The sequence below is a fragment of the Pinus tabuliformis genome, chromosome 1_1 (assembly GCF_031772625.1).
Source record: "Pinus tabuliformis cultivar Carrire ecotype Pingquan chromosome 1_1, CPIR1, whole genome shotgun sequence".
NCBI lineage: Eukaryota > Viridiplantae > Streptophyta > Pinopsida > Pinales > Pinaceae > Pinus > Pinus tabuliformis.
The window spans coordinates 119,836,520-119,863,242 of NC_142297.1; positions in this window are offsets into that span (position 1 = coordinate 119,836,520).

Here is a 26,723-nt window from a genome sequence, read left to right on the forward strand (position 1 = left end):
GGGTACATTCATCAAAAGCTACCAAATCAAAACCCCGTTTAAATGTGCGAATAGGATTGCTCCCACGCAGAAATGGTCCTAGCTTTGGGGACATGTACAAGTTTAGCCAATTACATACTCTGTCATGGATAAAAATCAGCAACTCACCAGATCTCAGAAATGCCACCTTTTTAATATCTTCTATCTCAGGATCACAGCACACTAATTCAAATGGATCCGAAAAAGACGGGACAATGCAATGCATGGAATTTGAATTTAACTCATCTAAATCTTTTCAAGCTTCTGACATTCATCATATTAACCATTGTTTGCCCGAAAGACAGATTTGATTTGCAGTCTTTGTGCCGAAGAAGATTCTTTGGAGACATGACAATCAAAGGATGCTCTGGACCCTGGCCATCATATCCATGAGGAAGCAAAACAACAAGTCCAGACTGGCGAAGCCATTTCGATTTCCCACTGCTTATGAGTTGATCAAAAATGACTTGGGCGCCATTTGCAAAATTACCAAATTAAACTTCCCACAGGACCAATAAATTGGGATTCTTTATTGAATAACCCAATCCAAAACCCAGAACACCAAATTCTGACAAAGAACTGTGGCTCGCAGTAGACATCTCCTCAGGTTGAATCATGATAACATGGTAAATAACTTGAAGTATTTCATTAAAATAATACCGTGAACCAAAAGAACTTGTAAAAGAATTTGATGCCTAATGCATGCACTATGAACCATCTGAAGAATTTGCCACACCATGAATCTCTGTAAATCTCAAACTCACCAGGACTCCACCAGTATACAAAGACTCCACCGGCATACAAGGTTTAGGTGAATTGTAGCCATTTAAACACATATTAAATATCCCCTGCTTCTGCACATAATCTTGCAACATGTTCTCATTCTTCACCAATGTAACACACCTGGAAACTTGCAACATCTCTCTCAAATATAAGCCAGTCACTGATAATGTATTTTGATGAATATGACAGCTGTGTAAGATTGGCTGTGGATTCAGACAAATTCCCCTTTTCGTAGCACGCTACGAAATCACTAAAACGGGCTGCGCTGCGAAAATACTCACTCTTTAAGCCAGGCTAAAAATTTTTGGCTACAGCATTTTCAGTGATAACAGTGGCTCCACTTGGGATAGTGTGCCCTTGTGGTGCACTAAGAACATGCAGCTCCAGTGCCTTATCTATTTCGACAAACTGAAATTTGCTTGACAAGCATGACTGTAGGAGAAAGAAAACTAGATCTACTGAAAAATGCTCAGTTGACCTTGAGCTTATTTGCGATTACCTACCTACCTACCCTAACCATTTCAACTTCTTCAGTTCAATCAATATGAAACTTCCAATGCAGCCAATCATTAGCCTCATCTGATATTTGATTTCTTTGACTGTCCAGGAGTTCAGGGCCAATGTAATAGTGTGATGACCGCTGCCACTGAAATTGTCTCTGACTGTATCGGATTTCAGATCCAATGTGATAGTGTAAAGACCGCTGCCACTGAACTAGTCTCTGATCTTCATAGGAAAACTGAAACACTGGAGAGTAAAACTCTTCCATGTAATCAGTTATAGGATCCCAGAACACATGATCAGCTTGTCCCTCCTTGAAACTTTCCAGCTGTGCAAACTGATCTTCAATCACAGTGTTCAGTTCCTCAATCATGAAAGAGAAAGGAACAAGCATAGTCTCCTTGTGTTCAGTCATAAAAAACTTTTGAGAATAATAATCATGATCATGAAAATTGTATGCCTGAATTTGTCCTTCTAAACCTTCAATTTTTTCCTCAATATCTTTGGCAAATTCATCAAAAAATTTCATCTTATCCTCTGACTTGCAGTCAAAGGATTTCAGATATGAGGATAAGGACAAAGAAAAAGATTCATTTGTTTCTTCTTGATTGTGATCATTATTCCATTGTTTAAAACCTTCAACTGAGGGAGAGTCTGCCACCTCCTCTGTCCTAACTGTCCATTCCTCCAAGAACATGAGCCAAAGGTCTTGAAATGATTTAATGGATTCGGCAGGCAAACATTCAACCCATTGTTTGCATTTCCCTTGAAGTGAATCATAGAATAACATAATGCAAACATCCTCATGTTTAATTCTAAGAAGCTGTGTAAATTCACAAAAATCTGCTATATGATTCAAGGTTAAACTTAAATCCTCCCCGTTGAATTTTGGACCATTCCTTAGAAAGTATGCATCCTTGGGAAAATAATTTGGGAAACCATGAATTCCTGAGAAATCTATGCATGCATACCTTGAACAAAGAAGGACAGCTTCTGGGTCTTTCATAGCTCCAGTGGAATCACCATGAATATATAACTTTGAATTCTTCAACAATGGAGTCGCCAAGGTAGTTTTGCAGCCTTGAAAATCATTTGAACTCCTGCTACCTTCAGAAATTCAATCTTAAGCTCCCGGCAGACGCACCAAAATGTTATCACAAAATCACTACTGAGGGCTGCAACCAAGCAAGATTTCATGTAACTATTTCAACCTATCTTTAGACCAAATATTAGCCTCTTTGATCAGAGAGGGCTCTCTCCCAAACTCTTGATAAAATCCTTCAAACAATAGATGGCTAACTCTTTATTTATTCATGAAAGCTAAGCTGGTTGGAAACACATCAAACTGGTTCTCATTGGGCTATGGAGTCTATAATATTAAGTAAACAAGGAAAACATAGTCATCTCATGGAAGTCAAGGCTCTTTGCATCACATGTCAAACATACTCCATCAAAACATAGCTTGCTAAAACACACAGGAAGTCAGAGCATAAGATTATGAATTCTGAGTGATTGTGTTACAACAAGGCTATAAAATAACATAGAATATAAAACACCATCATTATATTTGAACATAGCAATCCATCGAGAATCTTGAGTAGAGAACAACACTGTTTTACTATTACTGTCAAAAAAGTCTTACAATGGCCCAAAACAACTCTGTTTTTCTATAAAATATCCAACCCTTTTTACATTCTAATCTGATCCCTATATAGGCAAGCAAACTCCCCCACCTCGAGCTTCCTCCTCCAGCATGAGGGGAGCCTCGAAAGTGGCTATTAACTACTCCTACATGCTATTTAACTAATGCATTTATTACAAAGTGCTGAAATATAATTGCACACAATCCTAATCAAACTAAAACATTAATTCCTTTCTCCTCGTATGCTTGATGCTTTTCTGGCTTTTGACACATGTCCCTTTGCTGCTTGAGTTGAGATGACTGAAGGAAAGTACACTAAATGAGTTGGCTTTGGATTCCAGTCACGTAGATGGCTTCATTAATTAACCAAAGAAGGTGCTCTGTTTTCACGGCTTCTGTCTCCCAACATTCTCCTAAAGTGTAGCAACATGTTCCCAGATCTTTTAACAACCCCAGGTATGAAATACTACCATGTTTTTGAATGTGCTGTAGATGGTATTGATAAACAGATATCTCTCTTCCACAACTCCCGCTCACAGTATCACACTAACTGCTCTGTGCTTTAAAATCATTACCTACAGCAGTTTCGTAGCGCGCTACGAAACCGCTGTGTGATTAAAAGAAAACACAGTCTTCATCAATAAATTTAGCTGTCTTTGATTAACCAGGAAGAAAAGATGTATACCAATTATTGGTAATGAAGACAAAATCTTTCCCATAAGATTCACTAAAGTGTTCACTGTTTGAAAGATTCAGAATCCTTGAAGCTTCAATGGCTGTCTCCATTCAATGCCAACATTCTTCTGTTCACATTTCTGGTCTTCACTCTGCCCCAACTAGATGTGCTTGTCACTGCAGCATTATAACTAGAGCTATTTGTTTTCCTGAAAGTACTTGTGACCCAAGAAAAACAAAAACTTGCTAATTAAATGGCTCAAACAACCTTGATGAATGCCTCCAAACTTAATTTCTGAAATCTTTTCACAATATCAATAATACGCATTCCTCAAATATAAAATCTTGGAAAAGTCTGTATAGCAGCCCCACATGATCATTCCTAATTCTCACCATGTTTCTCTCACAATGAGGTTTCTTGTAATTATTTTGTTCTTCTCTCACAGCTTGGTTATTCTTATAGAAATCCAAATCTTTTCCAGCACCTTCACAAAAACTATCCTTCTGAGCGGATGGTTTTTTCAATTGAACTTCCATATTACCATATTTAGAAGTGTCCTCCTGAGAAAGACTCTTTCTCTTCAAAGGACTAACCCGTTGATTATTGATGCTTGTTTGCATTCCATCCCCAGGATCATAAGGCTTTATTGCCTCTTTATGCAATAGTCGAGCTTTCCTTTTTTCCTCATGAGATACCCTCAGAACCTGCTCCAATGTAAAATTTAGATCCTGGGCAATCTTGACACAGTCCTTAAATCGCATATACTTTTTGGAGATCATCATTTGCAACACATTTGAATAACTCTGTGCGTTGCTCAACACTCGTAACCCGAACAGATGTCCATGAATGTTATATAAAAATCTCAGGTACAGTATATCCAAGAAAAGCTCGTGGTGCAACAGTTGGCTCTGCAGCACAGAAATAATATTCAAGAGTTTTCCAGTAGGCATCCACTGCCTCCCTGCTGGAGAAAACAAAATCATGCCGCGCTCTTGATTGTAGGTCAAAAACATTTACTGTCAATGAAGGAATTGCATGAGGTGCAGGCTTTTTAATGTAAAGTTTGAGCTCCATATCATATGTCAGAACAACCAGTGGAACTGTGTTAACATCCTTTGTTCCACATCATCTGATCATCACAAGGCGGGGTAACTTTAGGCGCCTTATTACATCAATGAGCCACGAGAGACGACCAGTTGTATGCATCTCCATAAGACTGTAAAATTCTTCATCCGGGAGGTCACGTAGGCAAACCCTATGCTTACAACTTTCAACCAAATCTGCAATTTTCTTCACAAACCCAATGACTTACAGAAACAATTCCAATGGCATCGCTTTAATGACAGTATCCAAGGGAAACAATTTACATATGCTTTTAGGATTCTTTATGTCAAAACCACACTTTCCTGAGTACAGAGTAACATTTCAATCGAGTTAACTAATAGCTCCACCGCTTCACCTACAATCTCACTGAATCCGAAGCTCCCACATGCAGAAAACAGGGTATGAAGAAACCCCGACATATCCACAAACATCTCTGCTACTCCCGGTGCAAAATCTCTAGATTATCATAAGCCTCTGTATATGCAAGATTTTCTTGAACTGTGGCTTTTAAATGAGCACCAGAAATTATAATAACAATCCTCCATTTGCGCATGAACGGAATGATCTATAACACCCGGCAATTTCACAAACATAATCCACAATCCGACGCGCTGTTGTAGAGGCCATGTGTCATATAATTAACACGTATGTTATTACTTGTCCAATAAGACCTGTATTTTCTCATTGCTATTTCAAACCAAGGTAGGCTTCATGTTCCCATTATTGTGACAGACAGCTGAATTCTCAATATCTGAAAACTCGACACTTGGGTTGTATCCTAGGCGCAATACGTGCCAGGAACTACTCAGAGGGAAGGTCAAGTTGTAAAATGTAATCAAACCCGGTGGCAGTGTTCCAAGCTTCCACAATACCCTGTCCTCATTCATGCTTTGCTACTTGTGGTAAATGCCAGTTATATCACGTTTCTTCCATTCTTTTCAAGTCGAAAACATTCATTCCATATGCCCAACCACAAGTATTCGGATCAATTCCTGGGCTATGTGAGGATTAGAAAAGTTCAGGTATTTGTCAAAGCAATGAAAACTTCTCGCTACATGTTTCAACTGTACCATTTACTTTTCCTTGGAGGTTGACAGACCAGAGTGCAGTCAAATCTTTCTGTACCACGATATCATCATCCAAAAAGAGGATCATGTCCAGTTTATATTTCGGAATGATTCATCAAACCTCATCAAACCTGTATATTAAAACCTTGGATACTTGTGCATCATATAAAGCCAGGAATCGGGTACATTCATCAAAAGCTACCAAATCAAAACCCCGTTTAAATGTGCGAATAGGATTGCTCTCACGCAGAAATGGTCCTAGCTTTGGGGACATGTACAAGTTTAACTAATTACATACTCTGTCATGGATAAAAATCAGCAACTCACCAGATCTCAGAAATGCCACCTTTTTAATATCTTCTATCTCAGGATCACAGCACACTAATTCAAATGGATCCGAAAAAGACGGGACAATGCAATGCATGGAATCTGAATTTAACTCATCTAAATCTTTTCAAGCTTCCGACATTCATCATATTAACCATTGTTTGCCCGAAAGACAGATTTGATTTGCAGTCTTTGTGCCGAAGAAGATTCTTTGGAGACATGACAATCAAAGGATGCTCTGGACCCTGGCCATCATATCCATGAGGAAGCAAAACAACAAGTCCAGACTGGCGAAGCCATTTCGATTTCCCACTGCTTATGAGTTGATCAAAAATGAATTGGGCGCCATTTGCAAAATTACCAAATTAAACTTCCCACAGGACCAATAAATTGGGATTCTTTATTGAATAACCCAATCCAAAACCCAGAACACCAAATTCTGACAAAGAACTGTGGCTCGCAGTAGACATCTCCTCAGGTTGAATCATGATAACATGGTAAATAACTTGAAGTATTTCATTAAAATAATACCGTGAACCAAAAGAACTTGTAAAAGAATTTGATGCCTAATGCATGCACTATGAACCATCTGAAGAATTTGCCACACCATGAATCTCTGTAAATCTCAAACTCACCAGGACTCCACCGGTATACAAAGACTCCACCGGCATACAAGGTTTAGGTGAATTGTAGCCATTTAAACACATATTAAATATCCCCTGCTTCTGCACATAATCTTGCAACATGTTCTCATTCTTCACCAATGTAACACACCTGGAAACTTGCAACATCTCTCTCAAATATAAGCCAGTCACTGATAATGTATTTTGATGAATATGACAGCTGTGTAAGATTGGCTGTGGATTCAGACAAATTCCCCTTTTCGTAGCACGCTACGAAATCACTAAAACGGGCTGCGCTGCGAAAATACTCACTCTTTAAGCCAGGCTAAATTTTTTTGGCTACAGCATTTTCAGTGATAACAATACAAAAGCATGGAGGAGAATTCAAATAGCTTTTATTGATAAACAAGAAAAGATCCAGGAGGAGTTACAACCAGTGGTTCTGACCCAGCATCAACCTCCCAGCAAAGAAGCCCCTCTTCACCTCAAACAAAGCATAGATCACCCAAAAATCTGATGTTTGTCTCTAGAAACCAACATCAATTCTTTACAATATGCAAAATTCCATCCTCTGGATCTCTGGGATGAGGGATCCATATATAGATATATGTAAGGGGGATGAGTCAGCTTGTGATTTGATTAGTGTCTTCTCTCTGTTAGTTCTTGCTTCCACTTGGAGACTGAGGGCCTCTTACTCATCCTTGGTCGAATTCAGTGAGGCAAGTGTCACAGGAGAAGATTCTGGAAGCTTCCATTGCCTCTCCACCTCGCGGAATGACACTGCCATTTGTCATTTCTCGCCCATCGCACCCCACAGAACGGAGTTTTGAAATGCAACGCACCCTCACAGTGCATTTGGGTGAGATGCAACGCACCTAGCCAGTGGAACAGCTGCAATGATCCTGTTTTGACCAAATTTGAGTAGTTTTTCATGGAGAACTTCTGGGAGAAGCTGTAATCTGTTGACCTTGTTCGTTTAGGGGTTATAACAACACTTTTAGGGACTTAGGAGCCCTTGGTTTATGGACATTTCATGCTTGGAGTTGTAGGGCACAAAAATGTCTATAAAAGTTGCCCCCTAAAGTATGAGGCCGTTAACCTTTTGGTGTCGGGTGAAATGCTTTATTATGAGGATCCGAAGTTCTTTCAATGCTGGGAGGAGACCTGTAATAAGATACAATACAATACATTATCTTCATAATATTTTCATGATATAGCTGAGGCGGGCATTCCCATGCTCAACTTTATAAATTCATTTTCATGTACATAGGACAGATAACCGTCTGAGTGTAGACTGATGATTCTGATAGAGCCATCATCCTTTTGGTAGGATGATTATCTGTGCTGCAATGTTGTACATTTAATGTCTTTATTTCCCTGAATATATATCGCAGCCCGGATGGCTAAAACTAGAACCAGGGTCTTCAATCTCGTTCGATCTTCACTCGAAGTACAAGTCGATCTATGTGAGAAATGTTCTAAAGTCGAACATGGAAAGACATCGCTTGATTACCAGTCAATGATGTAAACTGTTAACAAGCGCGAGAGGAATCACTGATAATGATAATGACCCTCAAGGTACTGCAGTACAATTCACGTGGTGTGAATAAAGGACTTGGCGTCGAACACCACGCAAAATCTTTCGGTCGAAGGCCATTGATGTAAACCTGTCGCCGGAAGTGAGAAATTTGCCATTGAGGCATGCAAGCTTCAAAGTACTGAATGGGGTGTTCCTAGATCAACTTCTTGGATAATGAGCTAATGTTGACAAGAAGTGGTCCGTCACAGGAGGGCCTTAATGAATCCCACATCAATGACATGGAACAGAGCAAATGATTTTGATGGAGGTGAAGACGATCTGGTGATATAAGGTTCAGGGTGGCGGTCATGAGAGAATGGAGTATAATGTATGGTAGTGGGTGAGACACAGGTGACTTCTCTGGATGACTTCTCTTGAACATATCAGTGACACTGTTGTGATGGATTGGTAGCATTAACCCCAAATGTGGATGGTATGGCGTGACCATGGTGATATGACCGGTGAATGAAACAACGCAACCCGACTCGGACACGGAGTGGAAGTGTCATGTTCAAGAGCGACTTGCTACCAAAAAAGTTTCTTTGAGTTTTCTTCCCAATTTTTCCCCAGTCATTTCTGACCAGTACCTCTTTATTTTTGTCAAGCTTGAGGAGGATAACATATGCTTGTTCTATAATTTTCCCTTCGGGAAAACCCATCGCTATGTTTTAACGAGCCTAGCGATAGTGAAACTCGTTCTCGTCTAAAGACAAGTTTGTCGCTATTAATATTTTTAACGAGTTTAACGACAAAGATAACTCGGTCCTTTTCAATTTTAGAGAGTCTGAAAAGGAACGTAAAGGTAACTCCAAAATTCCTTTTTCGTCATCTAATCCCTTAAGTCCGAAAAAGTATAAAACAATACACGAGGGATGAATTTTCGATAGTTTTAACGAGCCGAACAAAACAAGCGCTCGATCTTTTTGTGTAATAATCCCTTAGGTCCAAAAAGATTAAAATCTAGAGGAGGGATAGCACTTCCTGTCCCTTTAACGAGCTGGAGAGGCCAATGGCTCGGCAATCTTTTCATATTTTACGAGTCAGTTGAAAAGAGCTTAAAGGAGACTCGTCTTTTGAGGAACGAGTGATAAAACGGGTAGCAGCTGATTTCAAGTAAGGTTTGGAATTTTCCAATCACGGTAGTGTCACAAGGATGGCTAGTGAAATCACTCTTCGCAGCTGTTCCTCAAAATGGGTAAACAATCAAATGGAGGTGAATGATCGGCCAATGAAAAGTGTAGGTGACGGTGCAAACACGACCAAGGCTTTAATGGCTGAAGTACTACATTCACGATGGTTATTTACCGGGGAATAGTTCATTTTTTAACGAGCTTAAACGCGGGTGGAAACATTTGTTCATGTCTTATGTTTATTTTTTAACGAGCTTGAACTATGTGCTAAAACTGCTCGATTAAATAGTCTTGTTTTGATTTTACCATAAATATCTTTGTCCTTTCAAAGATCGTACTGTATTTTCAACTGCTTCATTAAACTAGTCAGAAATGAACAATATATGCTTGAAAAAGAGTTAGAACACTAATATTTTACTTTGAACTACGTAAAAGTAAGGAAAAAGTGTTTTTACCTCTCATTTTACCATTTCATTTGAACTTGGTTTGTTGGAGCTTTGGAGGTGCTTTTCCCCCTCGATTTTCATCAGCTGATTTCGAGAGATTCTGTGGACGATTCTCGGCGCCGTGTGGACCAGGTAGGAGCTAAACCTGAGCTCTTTCATTTCATGGTTTCCATTTTGCATTTTGAGCTTGATTCCTAGCTTTTCTGAGTCCCTTCTTCAGGTGGTTTGATTGTCAGGAGATGGTTTATTCTGAGTATCCATATGCTGGCATGGACTTCCGGGGTGATCCAGATTTAGTACTGCCGGATGGCGAGCAGTGGGGCGCCATTGGTAAAACCTTTGACCATATTCCTGTTTATCGTTTTTTGTTTATAATGTCCTTGTGCTTTATTCTATCAAGACTTTAATCAAACTCGTGTACATGCAGATGTTGGTCCTGTTCGTCCAGTAGTTCGCCAGAGAGTACCGGCTGCTGCCCCAGTAGGAGAGGCCGTCGGAAGGGCTATTCTTCGTGACCAAGATGTGGCCTAGACTCTCACAGCATTACAGGAGCAGGTCGAGGGCCTCACTCTTAGTATTCCAGATGTGAGGACTGACGAGCTACCTTTGCGGTTACAGCAGCATACTACTGGTGTGCCCAGATGATGGACTCGTCTCTTATGCATGATCGCACAGGCTGTGACTTGTTATCACGAGCATCATTAGACTAGGGTGCCCCCTAGTATTTTGAGTTTTTGGGTCATTTGATCGATTTTGTCTTGGTTACAGAACATTATGTGTAAACCATATACAGTTATATATATTTTTGATTTTTCGGAGTTTTATTTTGGTTAAGCTACATGATCCACATGCAAACATTGATGGTGTGTTTCTTTTTATAAATGTTGCAAATGTCTATCTAACACATAGTTTGCTAATGAGTCAGTTAATGTGTTTAAGTTTCTGGAAATATGTTGATATTGAATAAAATCAAATTGTCTTTCCAAAATCTTAACCCTTAGGAACATGCGATAAATAGCTGGGTTTCGGATGGAATATATACCATTGAGTTGTAGTATTATGAGCTGTGAGTCTAGCCTGACAATTAGTCGGCGTATACCATGTGTGATGGCATCAGAGAGAAGCTCCATCAACGCGCTATATTCAACGATGTTATTTGTTGATCGACCAATACATACCCCTCTGAAACTTACTAACTCGCCGCTTGGATTAAAAATAGCCCAGGCTGCGGAGGATAGGTTCCGCGAACTACGACTTGCTCCGTCAGCATATCCAACACATGACTCCAATAGGTTTGACATCTGCAACAAATGTAAAAAGTGGATTACTTGACCAAAATAAACACTTTAGCGAAAACAAAAACATAACAAAAGCACACAGGTTACCATTACGCATAGTAACGCTTGAGGTACAACCCATTACGAGGTTGCGCCAGTGGAATTCCGTCATAATCCATTAACTCGTAGGCTCCTTTTGCTAACACTCGTTTAACAATATAGGGGCCCATCCATAAAGACTTAAATTTACCCACTCCCAATTTATCGGATTCTTGGTCGTAAAGCAAGACCAAGTCACCTTCTGAGAAGACACGAGGTTTGACATTTTTGTCGAACTGCACCTTGACTCGTTTCTTAGGGGCTTCGTTAGCCAAAGCGGCATCACGACGGGTTTCATCCAATTGGATTAATTCCAAGAAACGAGCTTCTTCTTCTGAAGTTCTGAGGAGGAGATCAATTGCGAGTTTGAGAGACGAGATTTCACACTGGATTGGTAAGACTGCTTCCAGGCCATATACCAGTTGGAAAGGTGTGAACCCGGTTGCATTCTTTACCGATGTTCGGCAAGCGCACAAAGCTGAGTACAGGATTAGGTGCCATCTTCTTTTGTGAACTCCAATCATCCTTTGCAGCATGCGTTTGAGGACCTTGTTGATTGCTTCAACTTGTCCGTTGGCTTGCGGATAATATGGAGTAGAGCTGTCGTGAGACAACCCTAGTTTGGCAGCTAATTCGACCATCATGTGATTGCGAAAATGCGATCCATGATCTGTGACTACAGCCTACAGCACGCCGAATCTGGCGACTACATGATTGAAAAAGAAGAGGGCAGCTGTTTCACCAATATTATCTAATGTAGGCATCGCCTCGACCCATTTGGTAAAATAGTCAACTGCGACTATGATGTACCCATGCCCCCCGGTCGAGGTGGAGTTACATGTCATGAAATCGATGCCCCATTTGGCGAATGGCCCAACAGCAACTATTGGTTGCAGAGGTGCGGGTGGTCTTCTGGTTTTGCTATCGAAAATTTGACAAGCATGGCAACTTCTGACTGCGGTTATGCAATCTTTGAACATTGTTGGCCAGAAGTATCCTGATCGTAAGATTTTTTGCGCTGTAGCATATCCAGATTGATGCCCCCCACACGCGCCTGAATGACAATCATTCAGGACTTTTTCTGCCTCCTCATGGGTGAGGCACCTTCTCAGAACTGTATCAATACCATGACGGTAAAGTGTATCACCGACGATCATGTAGTCTTTTGCTTGGTATCGAATACATTTTTGTTCGGAGTGGGAGGTGTTTGGCCTGTATTTTTGAGTTTGGAGATAAATGATTATATCCCCATACCACTCATTGCTTGTAGATATCAGAAACAAACTTTCATCCACGATTGTTTCTTCGGATGTGGCATCGTTGGACGACGATGGGAGATCGCACAATAATTCTGCGAAAACTAGAGCTTTCTTTGACTTGGATTTTATAAATTCCAGATCAAACTCTTGTAGGATTGCTATCCATTTTGAATATATGCCTCCCAGCAACTGTCACGACAATATATAAGTCATGGGGTTGCAATCTGACAGAATGGTAGTTTTCCGAAAGAGGACATAGTGTCGAAATCTCTGTATCGCTTGAACAGCTGCGAGTGCTAGCTTTTCAACGTAAGAATATTTGCTTTCTGTATCATTTAAGTTTTTACTTAAATAATATATAGGATGTTCAATTCCATCGACTTATTGAACTAAAACCATCGCGATGGTCGTATCCGCTGCAGCCAGATACAGGTTAAAATCTTTTTGATAATCAGGAGCGTACATTAATGATGCTTTCATTAAGGAATCTTTTAAAGCATCAAAGGAAGCTTGCGCAACCTGATCCCAGACAAAGGGTACTTCCTTTTTCAAAAGACGTGTATAACCTTTAGCAAGTCCGGCATAATTTGGAATGAACCTCCTCAGAAAGTTCGCTTTCCCTTGGAGTTTCTGAATCTGAAGCAAATTCGAAGGTGGAGGCAAATTTATGATTGCCTGGACCTTATATGGGTCGAGACAAATCCCATCCTTTGAGACTACAAAGCCAAGTAAATGACCAGAACTGACGCAAAATACACATTTGTGTGGATTGAGTTGTATCTTGTAGTGTCGACAACGTAGAAATATCGCTCTTAAATGCTGCGGGTGATCAGTCCGCTTTCGCGAATGAGCCGGAAGGTCGTCGAGGTATGGTTGAACGATGTTTTTGATGTCATGGAAGGCATAATTCATTGCCCTCTGAAACGTCGCCCCTGCGTTCTTTAAACCAAAGGGTAATTTTCGATATGTGAATGTGCCCCACGGACAAATAAATGCAGTCTTTGACTGGTCCTGTGGGCGGATATTTATTTGATTATACCCGGAGAATCCATCCATGAATGAAAAGATTTCGCATCCGGCGCATTCATCAATTATCTGGTCAATGAAGGGTGTAGGGTAGTTGTCTTTTGGACAAGCTTGATTTACATCCCTATAATCGACGCACACTCTAATTGTTCCTTGTTTTTTCATAACAGGGACAATATTCGATACCCAATCGGTTAGAGGAACCGGGTAGATGAAACCAACATGGAGAAGTTTTTCAACTTCTGCCTTAATGGCAGCGGCTTTTTTGGGGTGCACCTGCCGTAGCCGTTGTCGTACTGGTTTGACATCTGGATACATCTTAATTTCGTGCTCAACGATACTCAAGTCAATGCCTGGCATTTCATCATATGACCAAGCAAAGACATCTCTGAATTCGCGAAAAAGAGCGTTATATATCTCTAGTTCTGAAGGAGAACAACATTTGCCGACATAAATATTCTCTACAACATCTGTTTTGGTCGAGATATTTATGGCGATAGTCTCTTCAATATTGGACAAGTTTTGCTCAGAATCCACCGTGTTTATAGTATTTGATAGGAATCCAAAAATTGAAGGATGATACAGGTCATCTTGATTATCTTCTCCACAATACGGAAGAAGGGAACGATGGTGGGAATCATTCCATGGTGTCCCTTCAATTACCATAGATTGGACAATTCCTTCGTCGGTGACATGCACTCGCGACCAAGGATCTGAAGGGGTACCATATTCTCTAGACCTATCTATCCAAATGCTTGATGAATGTTGATTTGGGTTTGCCTCCCATGCTAGGAACATTGATTGCTACAATATTTCCGTTGGGCTTGGGGGCAAAACCATTGCATGATCCATGTCGATATCATTTTCTGAGATCTTTTTAAAAGATATCATGTTGCAGGTTCATATCGACGCTACTTCCGCCAGATTGATTGGGGGTGGAAGAGCGAAAGTTCCCATTAGTATAGGATCTTTTAGTAGGCCTACTCCGATATTCTGAAGCGAATGGGGGCTTCCATGGATCATGGGAATGCTTCCAGTAACTTGAGAACCATTGGGGAGGAAGTTTTGTCTATCGACGATTGTAATCCCTCCTTGAAAGGGAAATGCAATCTTTCTAAAATAGGTCGACACAACAGCTGCCATGGCATATATCCATGGTCTTCCTAGTAGGATGTTGTAATCAAGATTCCCATCGATGACTTCAACATCTATTTCTACCGTTTTACCTCCTAGTTCAACTTTCAAGTTACTTAGGATACCATATGGGGTATATGTCCTTCCGTCGAATGCTTTTAATGTCGTCGAAGATCGCAACAAGGTTGGAGATCCTAAAGTTTTCCAGCAACTCATTGACATAATGCATGTAGATGCCCCCTCATCAATAATCGTTCGATGAACAGTTTTGTTGAGGGCTTTCACTTGAACAAGGAAAGCTAGTTGAGCTGGCAATTGAGGATCGTATCCTTTATGGTTGAAGGCTACTAGATTGGAATCTTTTGGGTCTGTCCCACCAATGGCTGATAATAAATCCTGCCTTTGGGATGGGCAATCTTGTAGTACTTCAAGAGTCGACATAGCGGATGGCGATTGGGCCAAATCTTCCACTATATTATAATGCTGTGCCGCTCTAGTGCGGGGATTAAATGTCGATTTTTGTACTACTCCCTTTGGCGGTTTTATCGTCAATTCAGGAATGGTGGGTGGCACAACTTCTGTCGAAGTTGTTGTCGAACTACTTGGTTGATCTTTATCCTTGTTGTTCGACAGCTGTGGATTCCCATAATCCTTGTTCCTTGTCGATATCAAAGCATCATTTTGCTGTTTTGAAACCGACAACATTAGCACTTGAGATGGGGAAGCATTTCCACTTTAAACCAGATTTGTTCCTGGATTTGGAAACGGATCAGTTAACACTGCGGAGGTTTTCGAATTCTTGAAGAATTTCTTAAGCTCAACCCTGTGTGGACAATTCGCGGTCCAATGATCCTCATCGCATATAAAGCATGGATTTTTTGGTTTCCTATCTCCAGGAGGGTTTGAAGAAGATTTTTCAGGTGATGATTCCTCCTGTTTCTTCTTCTTCCCTTTGCCTTTTTTCTTGCTCCCTGGTTGTTTGGTTTCTTTGCCTTTATCTGTCGATACGGCATTTACTTCCGAAGCAAGAAGTTTGTCTTTTTCATTTTGACCTAAAATCTTACGGGTCTTTTTGGATGTAGCCTTTGTTGATTTCATGTCTGTTGTGCCAATCACGCCATCACCGGCATGAGAGTCATTGTTCGATTTAGGAGGAGGAGGAATTGAAAATTCCAGTCTAGGGGCGTCAGGTATTTTATCGTAGAGCGTGCCAGACTGAGTGTAAATCAAATCCAGATATTGCGCACGAGCGATAACTTGCTCTTCTGTTACGACTCCCCCCTTTGCCACATCTTCCGTGATGGAACGCAGTAATGACTTGATAAACCATTCAGCTAATAACTGATCGGGGACATACGTTTTTACCATTCTACGACGACGTCGCCACTCATGTATATGATCAGATACGTGAGTGGCCGTTGTCTGTTTGAAATTGGTAAGAAGTTCTGTTCCCGTTTCGTACCTTATTGGTAACTGAAAATGGGTTAAAAAGGTTGTGGCTAAGGTACTGAAGTTGTCGAACGAAGCTCTAGGCAATTCGATGTACCATTTTGTCGCCGGACCCGTCAACGTCCTCTGAAAGAGGCGAAGTCTTATCGAATCATCATTTAGGGTATTTGACGAACACCATAGATGAAAGGTCATCACGTGATTTGATGGATCTTCACCCGGATTTCCATTAAATTTAGGAATATCTGATGGAAGTTTATGCGGAATCGCTGGCCACCAAGGGGCGTAAGCAATTGGATCGTTGGTTAACCGGTTTAAATCAGGTAACTCCAAAGTTGCCACAAATGGTAACTGCTGATTCAGGTTAGGTGAAGCATACCCAGGGTAAGATGGGATTGCCTGAGCAGTTGGTCTTTGCATACCGGCATAATGCATTTGATGCTGGTACGTTTGGTAAGGTTGGTGGACATGACCATTGTAAAATGGTTGATTTTGACCGTTTTGAATGTACGGCTGTCCACTGTTAGCAAAGATTTGTTGCTCAGAACCTTGGTATACTTGTTGGAATTGCGGTTGTTGGTATTGCACCAGCCATGGTTGTGAAGCCACGTGCTGTTGCCCGATACTAACAGTTTGACCAAGATGAGGGGTAATTGTACCCATCTGAACCTGTGTCGTTCCACTAGTCGGAGATTGTGGTTGAGTTGCAGGGTCAAGGGGCTGTTGTATTACAACTTGAGAAACCTGAGGTTGGCATACAACAGGCAGCGCTTGAACTTGCGACACCGTCACAATAGCTGGCGTAGTCGGGATATTCGACATAGGTACGCATTGTTGCATTGAGTATACAACTCTTGGTTGTTGAGGTAGTATAGGTACCCAACCACTTGAGGTAATTCCAGTATAACCTGAATGTTGTTGTGAACTCCAGTATGGATATCCTCCCGGAGGGGATAATGAAAGGGTATACTGCCCCCCATACGGTGGTAATCCAGAACTCAAGGGAATTGTTTGCCCTTGGGGGCCGGACTGCCCAAATTGACCTCCAAATGGATGAATTTGTTGAGATTCAACATAAGAGTTTCCGGATATTATTCCGGATGAACAAACAGGAATGGACCATATTGTCGAAATAGCCCCTGAGTGGGCTCCTTCTAGCGGCTGAGAGCTAGTCGGGACAGATGGTATACCAACGAACATTTTCGGAGTGATAGCAGGGAGTTCTGCCGTCGCTGTGTCAGACGACGCAGTCCTAGATGTTGACAGTTGTTCAAACATTTGTAGTCTATCCAAAAGATTACCCAGCGATTCTACAGGAGCTTCCGCTGGTGGTAGACTAACTTCTGACGAAGAAGGATATAGAGTAATCCCGACTCCAAATTGCACTGGAGTACTTGTTTGAGGATCTTCTACAATTTCTTCTATGGCAATCAGACCAGGTGGAAGGGGAAGACCGTCAGGTCCGTAAAATATTTCTGGTGCCGAAGAAGGTGTGAAATTGGCAGCGACAGATGTTTGAAGAGTAAGACTCTCCGAACCGGTTGTAGATGGAACTGGTTCGGTAACACAAGTGTTTACTCTCAGACGAGGATCAGTATCACTGTCCTTCTGTGGCTGCTGAACTTCTTCTGTAGAGGCAGGGATTCCAGAAATGTTTGGAGTAACCGGAGTCTCTGATGTCGTTGGAACACTTGTTCTAACTTTAATAGGAGATTTGGAACCAGTTAAACGAGTTCGCTTTGTCCGTACTGGTTTCGATTCCGGAGACAAAGACAGTTGACTCGTAAGCCTCCGCGAACGACGGGGTTTCAATTGACTTTCTTCCACGATTGCAGATTACTCGATCAACTAAAATAAAGGTGAAGTATGTTTCCGAATTAAATGAATTTTAGACGCTTCGACACAACTTGTTTTTGCAGTTTTTAAGAGTCTAGAAAAAACAAAAGATGACTCTAGTCTCCTTCGATTTTTAATGAGCCTGAAGTGACAAGTGTTCAGATGGACCTTTTCCGTTAAGGAGTCTGAGAAGGAACAAAAGGGACTGCTCTGGAGATCTAGGTAGAGGGAGTACCAAACCAATCGCAAAACTGCAGAATAATTTTTACGGTACGGCAATCAATCTTCCCGAATGCTGTGTTCAGTGCATTGCGATCGATAGGGCGGCAGACACGGCTTCCTATGGATAAAGGATTTAAGCCTATAGGGGTCTCCCAAAATATACTCGACGGTACGTGGGAGCACAAGTCCGTACTGGCACTTATCCTCTCAAAGTGGAGGAATCACCCAACCATCATTGAGGACAACAGTTACCAGGCTTTACGACGCCGGAATACGTCTCTAGCCTAGACCTCTAAATGTTGTGCGTTAAGTTCCAAAGCGTTGTTAGATTCATTGAATTTATTTTAAGTTGATATTGTTTATGAAGTTTGCCTTTTGGGTTCACCACGAGATGTAGATGTAATTCCTAAAATGCAATCTAAAGATGATAAACAAACTTTTTATCTCTTTTGTGCAATGAAAATCCTAGCTACTAGGGAAAAGAAAGACAAATCTTTTCACAAAGAGCAAAGAGCACACTGTAAATGCACTTTCCTAAATCAAGCCAAACAGACTGTCTATATGCAAATGCACATGCATGTATTTGTTTTCAACTTTCTTAGTATTGATGCTAAAAAGAAAGTTGATGTACAAATCTGAATTTCTTTTCAAGCGACAAATATAAACAAGCTCTTTTTCGAAATAAAAAATAGAGATGATTATGACACCTTACGATTTTGAAATGAACACTCGTTCTTGACACTAGAAAATTACAAATTCAGACCAAAGGCAATAGTAACAGGATAATCGACCATCAACAACAATCAAACTTTCTCCTATGATCGAAATCGACACTTGCGACAGATTCAAATCAAAGGACGACAGTACGACTATGCTACTTTTGAAAAGGAAAACTGTAAACGACTCAACAAACACACAAAAACATATACAATTATTTTGTACAAAGGAGGCGGAATAACAGCAAGGAAAAGGGGTTTCAAACATACATATACTGATCACAAGCAGCAAAATTCAGGGATAGAACTGGAAAGAATAAAGCACAGGAACCATAGCTGCACAGAGCTAGTCTGATCAGCGCACCTGTAACACAGAGAATCTGAAATGCAACGTAGGTTGTCCCTTCGGGAAGTGCGCTGAAATTCAGAATCTTTGAACAGTACCTGCGCTGGGCCATAAACGAGACTTTGTCCGGGTTCTGGGTCACAGTTTGCAGTTCAGTCCTTGATTTTTGGTCGAGTAAAAAGCAATCAATAATGCAATAATCAGGGGTAGATCTAAGGAGGATCTAAGAGCTATCACAAGGGCAATCAGATAGTTTGTGAATCAGCTGTTTAAATCATAAACAGATCCAGTGAATGTATTGAAGCAACAGTTATCTACTTTGCATTTGTTATGGCAAATGCAGTTCGAATGCTACTTATAAGTTTATGAAACAAACAACAAAGAATGATAAACAAACAAACTAATTATGTCCCCAGTGGAGTCGCCATTTTGTTACAGGGAAAAGTGTCTATTTAGAACTACTCTATCCCACTAAGGTGTGACAGCTACCTTAGAAACAAACAAAGAAAAGCTACTTTTGTATTTCCTTTATGAATTATAGATAGAGAGGAATAGAAAGAACCAACCTGTGTCTTGCGCTAATCCTTTGATTTGATCCCTCTCTTCTTTGATAGTCTCCAGCTACCTGCTCACTAGCACGCCCAGCTTCACAAAGTACCTGTAAGATCACAGAAGCATAGCACTATACAAAGACATGGATCTATATTCATAAACAACTTAGGATCAGATTTAAATTGACCATACAAATGTAACAAGCATCAATGATACAAAAGCATGGATGAGAACTCAAATAGCTTTTATTGATAAACAAGAAAAGATCCAGGAGGAGTTACAACCAGTGGTTCTGACCCAGCATCAACCTCCCAGCAAAGAAGCCCCTCTTCACCTCAAACAAAGCATAAATCACCCAACAATCTGATGTTTGTCTCTAGAAACCAACAACAATTCCTTACAATATGCAAAATTCCAGCCTCTGGATCTCTGGGATGAGGGATCCATATATAGATATCTGTAAGGGGGATGAGTCAGCTTGTGATTTGATTAGTATCTTCTTTCTGTCAGTTCTTGCTTCCACTTGGAGACTGAGGGCCTCTTACTCATCCTTGGTCGAATTCAGTGAGGCAAGTGTCACAGGAGAAGATTCTGGAAGCTTCCATTGCCTCTCCACCTTGCGGAATGACACTGCCATTTGTCATTTCTCGCCCATCGCACCCCACAGAAGGGAGTTTTGAAATGCAACGCACCCTCACAGTGCATTTGGGTGAGATGCAACGCACCTAGCCAGTGGAGCAGCTGCAATGAGTTTTTCATGGAGAACTTCTGGGAGAAGCTGTAATCTGTTGACCTTGTTCCTTTAGGGGTTAAAACAACACTTTTAGGAACTTAGGAGCCCTTGGATTATGGACATTTCATGCTTGGAGTTGTAGGGCACAAAAATGTCTATAACAACCATGATTATTGATTTGTTCCCTGACTTTGGGAGACCAGTAATGAAATCCATGGAAACATTCATCCAAATGGAAGTAAGGAGTGGAAATGGTTGTAAGGTTCCTAGTAGCTTTGATTATTTCCCATTTTTTGTGTTGGCATAAATCACTTTTAGCTACAAAAGTAAGAATTGCATTCTTCATACCATTCCAAAAGAAAGAATGATGTGCTTGTGCATAAGTCTTCTAAAATTTTGAATGTCTTGCAATAGGAGAGGAGTGCAACTCGTCCAAGATGCGGGTTTTGAGGGGGGAGGTTGGGGATAGAACTACTTGATCCTTGTAGTGAATAATCACATCCTTCTAAGAGAAATCTTTTGAGGAATTAGGATATTCTCTTAAGTTATTAATGAGTTGGTACAGGGAGGGGTGGGAGAACCATTCATTTTTGGCCTCTTCAATCCAATATGGTATGTGTAGAGAGATTGATAGAAGGGTGTCCTCATCCTCAAATTGGTGCAATAAGGCAGCATGTACTACATTGTTAAACCCCTTCTTGTAAATTATCTCATAATCATATCCAAGTTTTTTTTCAAGCCATTTATTTCTCTGTGGCGATGATAGATGCTTCTCTAGCAAATATTTTAGGTTGTGATGGTCCATGAAGATTTGGAAACGTCACCCCAATAAGTATCATTGCGAGGTGTCTAGTACATGTAAGATGGACATCATTTCTTTCTCATATGTATATTGACCCAGATGTTTTCCACTAAGTTGTTGAATGGTGAAATCCATTGGTCTACCTTCCTGCATTAATACGACGCCAATACCCATACCTAAAGCATCACATTCAATCACAAAATATTTGGTGAAGTTTGGTAAGGCCAATATAGGAGTGGAGCACATGGCTTGTTTAAGAGCCAAGAAGGACCGATGAGTTGCGCCAGTCTAGAGAAATGATTTTTTCTTGAGAATACTAGTGAGGGGTCTAGAAATGTGTCCATAATTATGAAAAAAATGTGATAATAGTAGGTGAGACCCAAGGATCCCTTGGAACTCTTCAAGGTTTTTGGTTGGGTCCAATCTTTCTTTGCCTAAATATTTTTCGGATCAACCCTCACTTTGTCACGACCCACAATGTGTCCCAAATACTCTACTTCTACCATGCCAAAGGAGCACTTGGACAATTTGAAAAACAATTTGTGATCTTGGAGAAATTTCAATATTTGGTCAACATGTTGAACATGTTTATCCCATGTTATGTTGTAGATGAGAATTTCCTCGAAGAAGACTAGGACAAATTTTCTGAGATATGGTTCCAAAAGATGGTTCATGACAATTTGAAAAGTGGATGGATAATTACTAAGACCAAATGGCATGACCAAGAATTCATAATGGCCTTCATGAGTTCAGAAGGCTGTCTTGGGAATTTCCACTTCGTTCATGCGTATTTGGTGATAGCCCAAGTAGAGCACTATCCTAGTACATAATTTATCTCAATGGAGTTCATCAAGCAGATCATCAAGAACTAGAATAAGAAATTTGTTCTTGATAGTGAGCTTGTTAAGGGCCTGAAAGTGAGGACACATGCGCCCTTCTCCATATTTCTTTATAACCATGACCATTGGTGATGAATAAGGGCTTTTGTTTAGGCGGATAACACCAACTTCGAGGAGTTCCTTGGCGCTTTTTTCAATTTCGTTATTTTGTGCAAAAGGATATTGATATGGATGGAGATTTGGTGGTTAGGCACCTGGGAGCAGAGGGATGTTATGATCATGTTCACCCCTAGAGGGTGGAATCTCTTTAGGTTTTTCAAAGACTCGCTAGTGGCAATATAATTTTTGTTTCATCTGAAGAAGAATCTGAGTAGTGGATTAAATGGCCTAGATGGCATTAAATTGGGCTACTACTCCATGATGGCCCTTTTTTAAAATCTTCTCCATTTGATGCAAGCTAATGATAGTAGGAGCACCTTCCTGGAATCCCCTCAATGTATGAGTGTGGTCATTCCACTTAAATCTCATATATAACTCTTGGAAATCCATTGTGATAGGGATCAATGTGCAAATCCATTTAGCACCAAGGACAATGTCGTAACCACCCATTTCAATGAAAAACATGTGAGTTTTTAGTTGGTATCCCCCATTTGAAGCTTAATATTTTCACAGCGTCCTTCACATTTCATGGTCCCCCCATCAGTGATAAGGAATTGGATATTAGATATCATCCATACTCCACTGGACATAAATGCAAGGAACCAAAATTATTTCAGATTGATGCTATTTAAAACAATGCAACAGAGGAAGCTCCATCCCCTAAAATTCCTGAGGAAGAAGTTGGTGAAACCCAAACTAACACAGAAAATGATCTCACAGCCACACTAGATGAGTCATTAATATCACTACATGGCTTGGCTAGAATTTCTTAGCCCCAAACTCTCAAAATCCAAGGTTTTACTAAACATTGGCCAATAGTGGTGTTGATTGATAGTGGCAACACTCGTAACTTTATCCATAAGAGATTCGCATAAGATTTTCATTTATTTGTACGGGAGGTATCTAATTTCTAATTCCTTATCATTGATGGGGGGGACCATGAAATGTGAAGGCTGTTGTGAAAATATTAAGCTTCAAATGGGGGATTTCCACACAAAAATTCACACGTTTGCCATTGAAATGGGTAGTTGCGACATTGCCCTTGGTGTTGAATGGATTCACGCATTAGGCCCTATCACAATGGATTTCCAAGAGTTATATGTTACCTTTAAGAAAAATGACCACACTCATACATTGAGGGAACTCCAGGTAGGTGCTCCTACTATCAATAGCTTGCATCGAATGGAGAAACTTTTAAAAAAGGGTCATCATGGAGAAGTAGCCCAATTTAATGCCATCCAAGCCATTGAGTCCACTACTCGTCATATTCATCTTGAGATGTAATAGGTATTAGATTGCCACCAATGGGTCTTTGACAAACCTAAAGTGTATAAAGTCCTTGTAGATTCAAATTGCATATTGTAATATGCTAAAACAATTGACTTGAATCTACTTTACTCATAAGTGGAAACAATGATTGATCGATGAAATCATGAAACATAAAAGAGAGAGAATTCAATCATACATAACACAATATTTTTTTGGGGAGAGCCACAACTAAAAACCCCTGTTATCTTTGTATTGCATTAATCAGAAAATATGAGAAGATTACAATGCTTTTCTCAAGCTCGAGCAATCTCTGCACTATCTCAATCCATCTCACTTCTTCACAAACCAACTCAAGCCAATACTTAGCTAATTTTTCTGCCTTCCAAGATCCTTTTTTCTTGCACATTTTCCTAGGGAATTATCCCATATTTAATTGGTAAATTCCTCATCCATAATTGTGCAATCCATCGTAGGCCTTTCTATGATTAGATGCACCATCGATTTAATTTAGATGATTTTACAACTTAATACATTGTCCTTGAACTCCAATCTCAACTAGGTATTTCTTTGATATAACATGAATGAGTTAATTATGAGTGAATCTTCAGTTTACTGGTTGAGAAGTGTTGGTTACACCCCACTACTAGATCTCCTAGTAATTCCTCCATTAGTTGGAACTAGTTTAACTGAATTTAACTCAGTTAAACTGAATTAAATAATTAAAACTAAAAATAAATCAACCTGGGCCCATAAAATTTAGGAACCACTCTACATGACTCTAGATAGACTCCCAATGCGAATTAATTGAGGAAACTACGTCAAATTATCTTAGTTAAATATTACAAGTTTCTATGAGAATTAGAATTAGAATTTAATTCCTAATTTAATTCAAGGACAAAATTAAATTAGGATTTTCTTGTTTCATTTTTCAACACTCCCTCTCAACAAGAAAGGGATTATCTCCTACCCTAATCCTACCTCTATGAAACTCGAATTTGAATCTTGAAAATTCCTTTTTCAAAATATTTGCATCCTTCTCCTCTATAGGAATGTATTCCAGCAACATGATTCTCCTCTGCACACAATCTTGTATATGGTGATACCGGATGTCGATATGATTGGATCGATCATGAAAACTAGATTCTAAGAGAGTTTGATACAACTCTGATTGTCACAGTTAATCACTGCAGGATCCATCTGCTGACCCAAAAACCCAACAAAGATCTTACTCATCCAGATATCTTCACAAGCTGCTTGACTAACAACCATGTACTTTGCTTCTGCTAAACTGAGTTCAACTGATCTCTACTTCCTATTGTACCAAGAAAATGTTGTTGACCCAATACTAAATACTCCCCCAGATGTGCTCTTCCTATCAGATGGACTCCCTACCTAATTTTCATTTTTGAATCATTGAAGCTTCACTCCCTTTGTCTGTTTGTACCAAAGACCAAACTGAGTGGTGCCTTTGAGGTACCTCAACACATGTTTAGCTACCTTCCAATAAAATTTGGTTGACTTAACCTCATCTTGACTAATATGGATAATAGAAAAACACATGTCTGGTCGTGTGTTCACCAAATACGTAATTGAACCCATAAGTTGTATATAAATAGTAGCCTCTACTACTTCACCTGAAGTAGCATCCTCTTTCCTCCAGTTACCTACTAGAGGAGTCTCCATGGGTTTGTTTCTCTCCATGTTGAACTTCTTCATTATCTCATTGGCATACTTTCCTTGAGAAACAAACAGTTTTTCATCTCCTTGCCATACTTCCATACCAAGAAAATATTGCATGAGCCCCAGGTCCTTCATCTCGAATTCTCTTGCAAGATCCTCCTTGTAATATTTTATCAGCTTTTCATCACCTTTCATAATCAAATCATCGAAATATAATACTAATCAACAATTTACCTTCAACCACAATATGTTAAAGGTTCACATCTGCTTCATTTTTGGTGAAGCCCAACCCGGTGAAATAGCTATCAATTATGGTATACCAAGCACGAGGTTCTTGTTTCAGTCCATACAATGTTTCTTAGTATACAACTCTTCCTCAATAATACCATTGAGGAATGTTATCTTCACATCCATCTAATATATCTTCCATCGCATCTATTCTGACAGTGTTAGAATAGTGATGGGCCTCTAAATTAGACATAAATTAAGGTCCATGCCTCTAAATTAAACATAAATTAAGGCCTATGACCATCATTCATCACATTAAACCTCTCTTTTTGAATTAGATAATGTATTTTAAACTTTAATGTATTCATTAGGAAGGTTTGTGAAAAATTGCATATTTGTGCCTAATATTATTTATTTTTGTGGAATATTATAAGAATATTGGGAAAATTATTAAGATTTGGAGGAGTTGATAATTTAGGGACTTGCTCCCTACTATAGGAGGATAACTATTAAATAATAAATCAACAAGATATTATGGAGTTATGGCACAGATTGTGGAACTCCAATGATTGAGAAAATCTAGGAATGTGTTCTCTTCCATTTAATGCAGATTCCTAGTATTGGGAACCAGATCCACTAATCAAGGGATTTTGGTGGGGAAATATTCGTCCATTCATGGCGAATGATTCTAGTCATTTTTTATAAGTACCAATTCAAAGTTTCCTCTAGGGATAGATTTTCATTAGCGTTCTTGTGGAGAGAACTCGTATTTTTGCAATGCCATTGTATTTTTTTGTAGGGATGTAATTGCATTGATGAAAATAATGAATATTGGTGTCATGTTCAGCTTCTAAATCTTGTTCTCCTCCATAGGTCTTGAATTTTCTTGGGCTTGGCTATTCAAAGAGCCTCATATCCCTTTTGTATCATTTTCTTTTCTTCTTTTCACTTCTTATTCACATGCATCTCTTTTTTTTGTTTCCTTCTACTTATGCATTTAGTATTAATGATTTCTTGTTGTAGGATTATGTGAAATAGTTGATGTAAGTTATTTTGTAGGATAAAAAGCATCATTTAATCCTTGGAAAATATTTGGAAGGTCATAGTAATCATTGAGCTACTTGGATTAGTATTCTTATTCCCAAATCTAGATTTCTGGAACTCCTTTGTGGGAACTTGCAGTAAATTTATGCTATTTTTT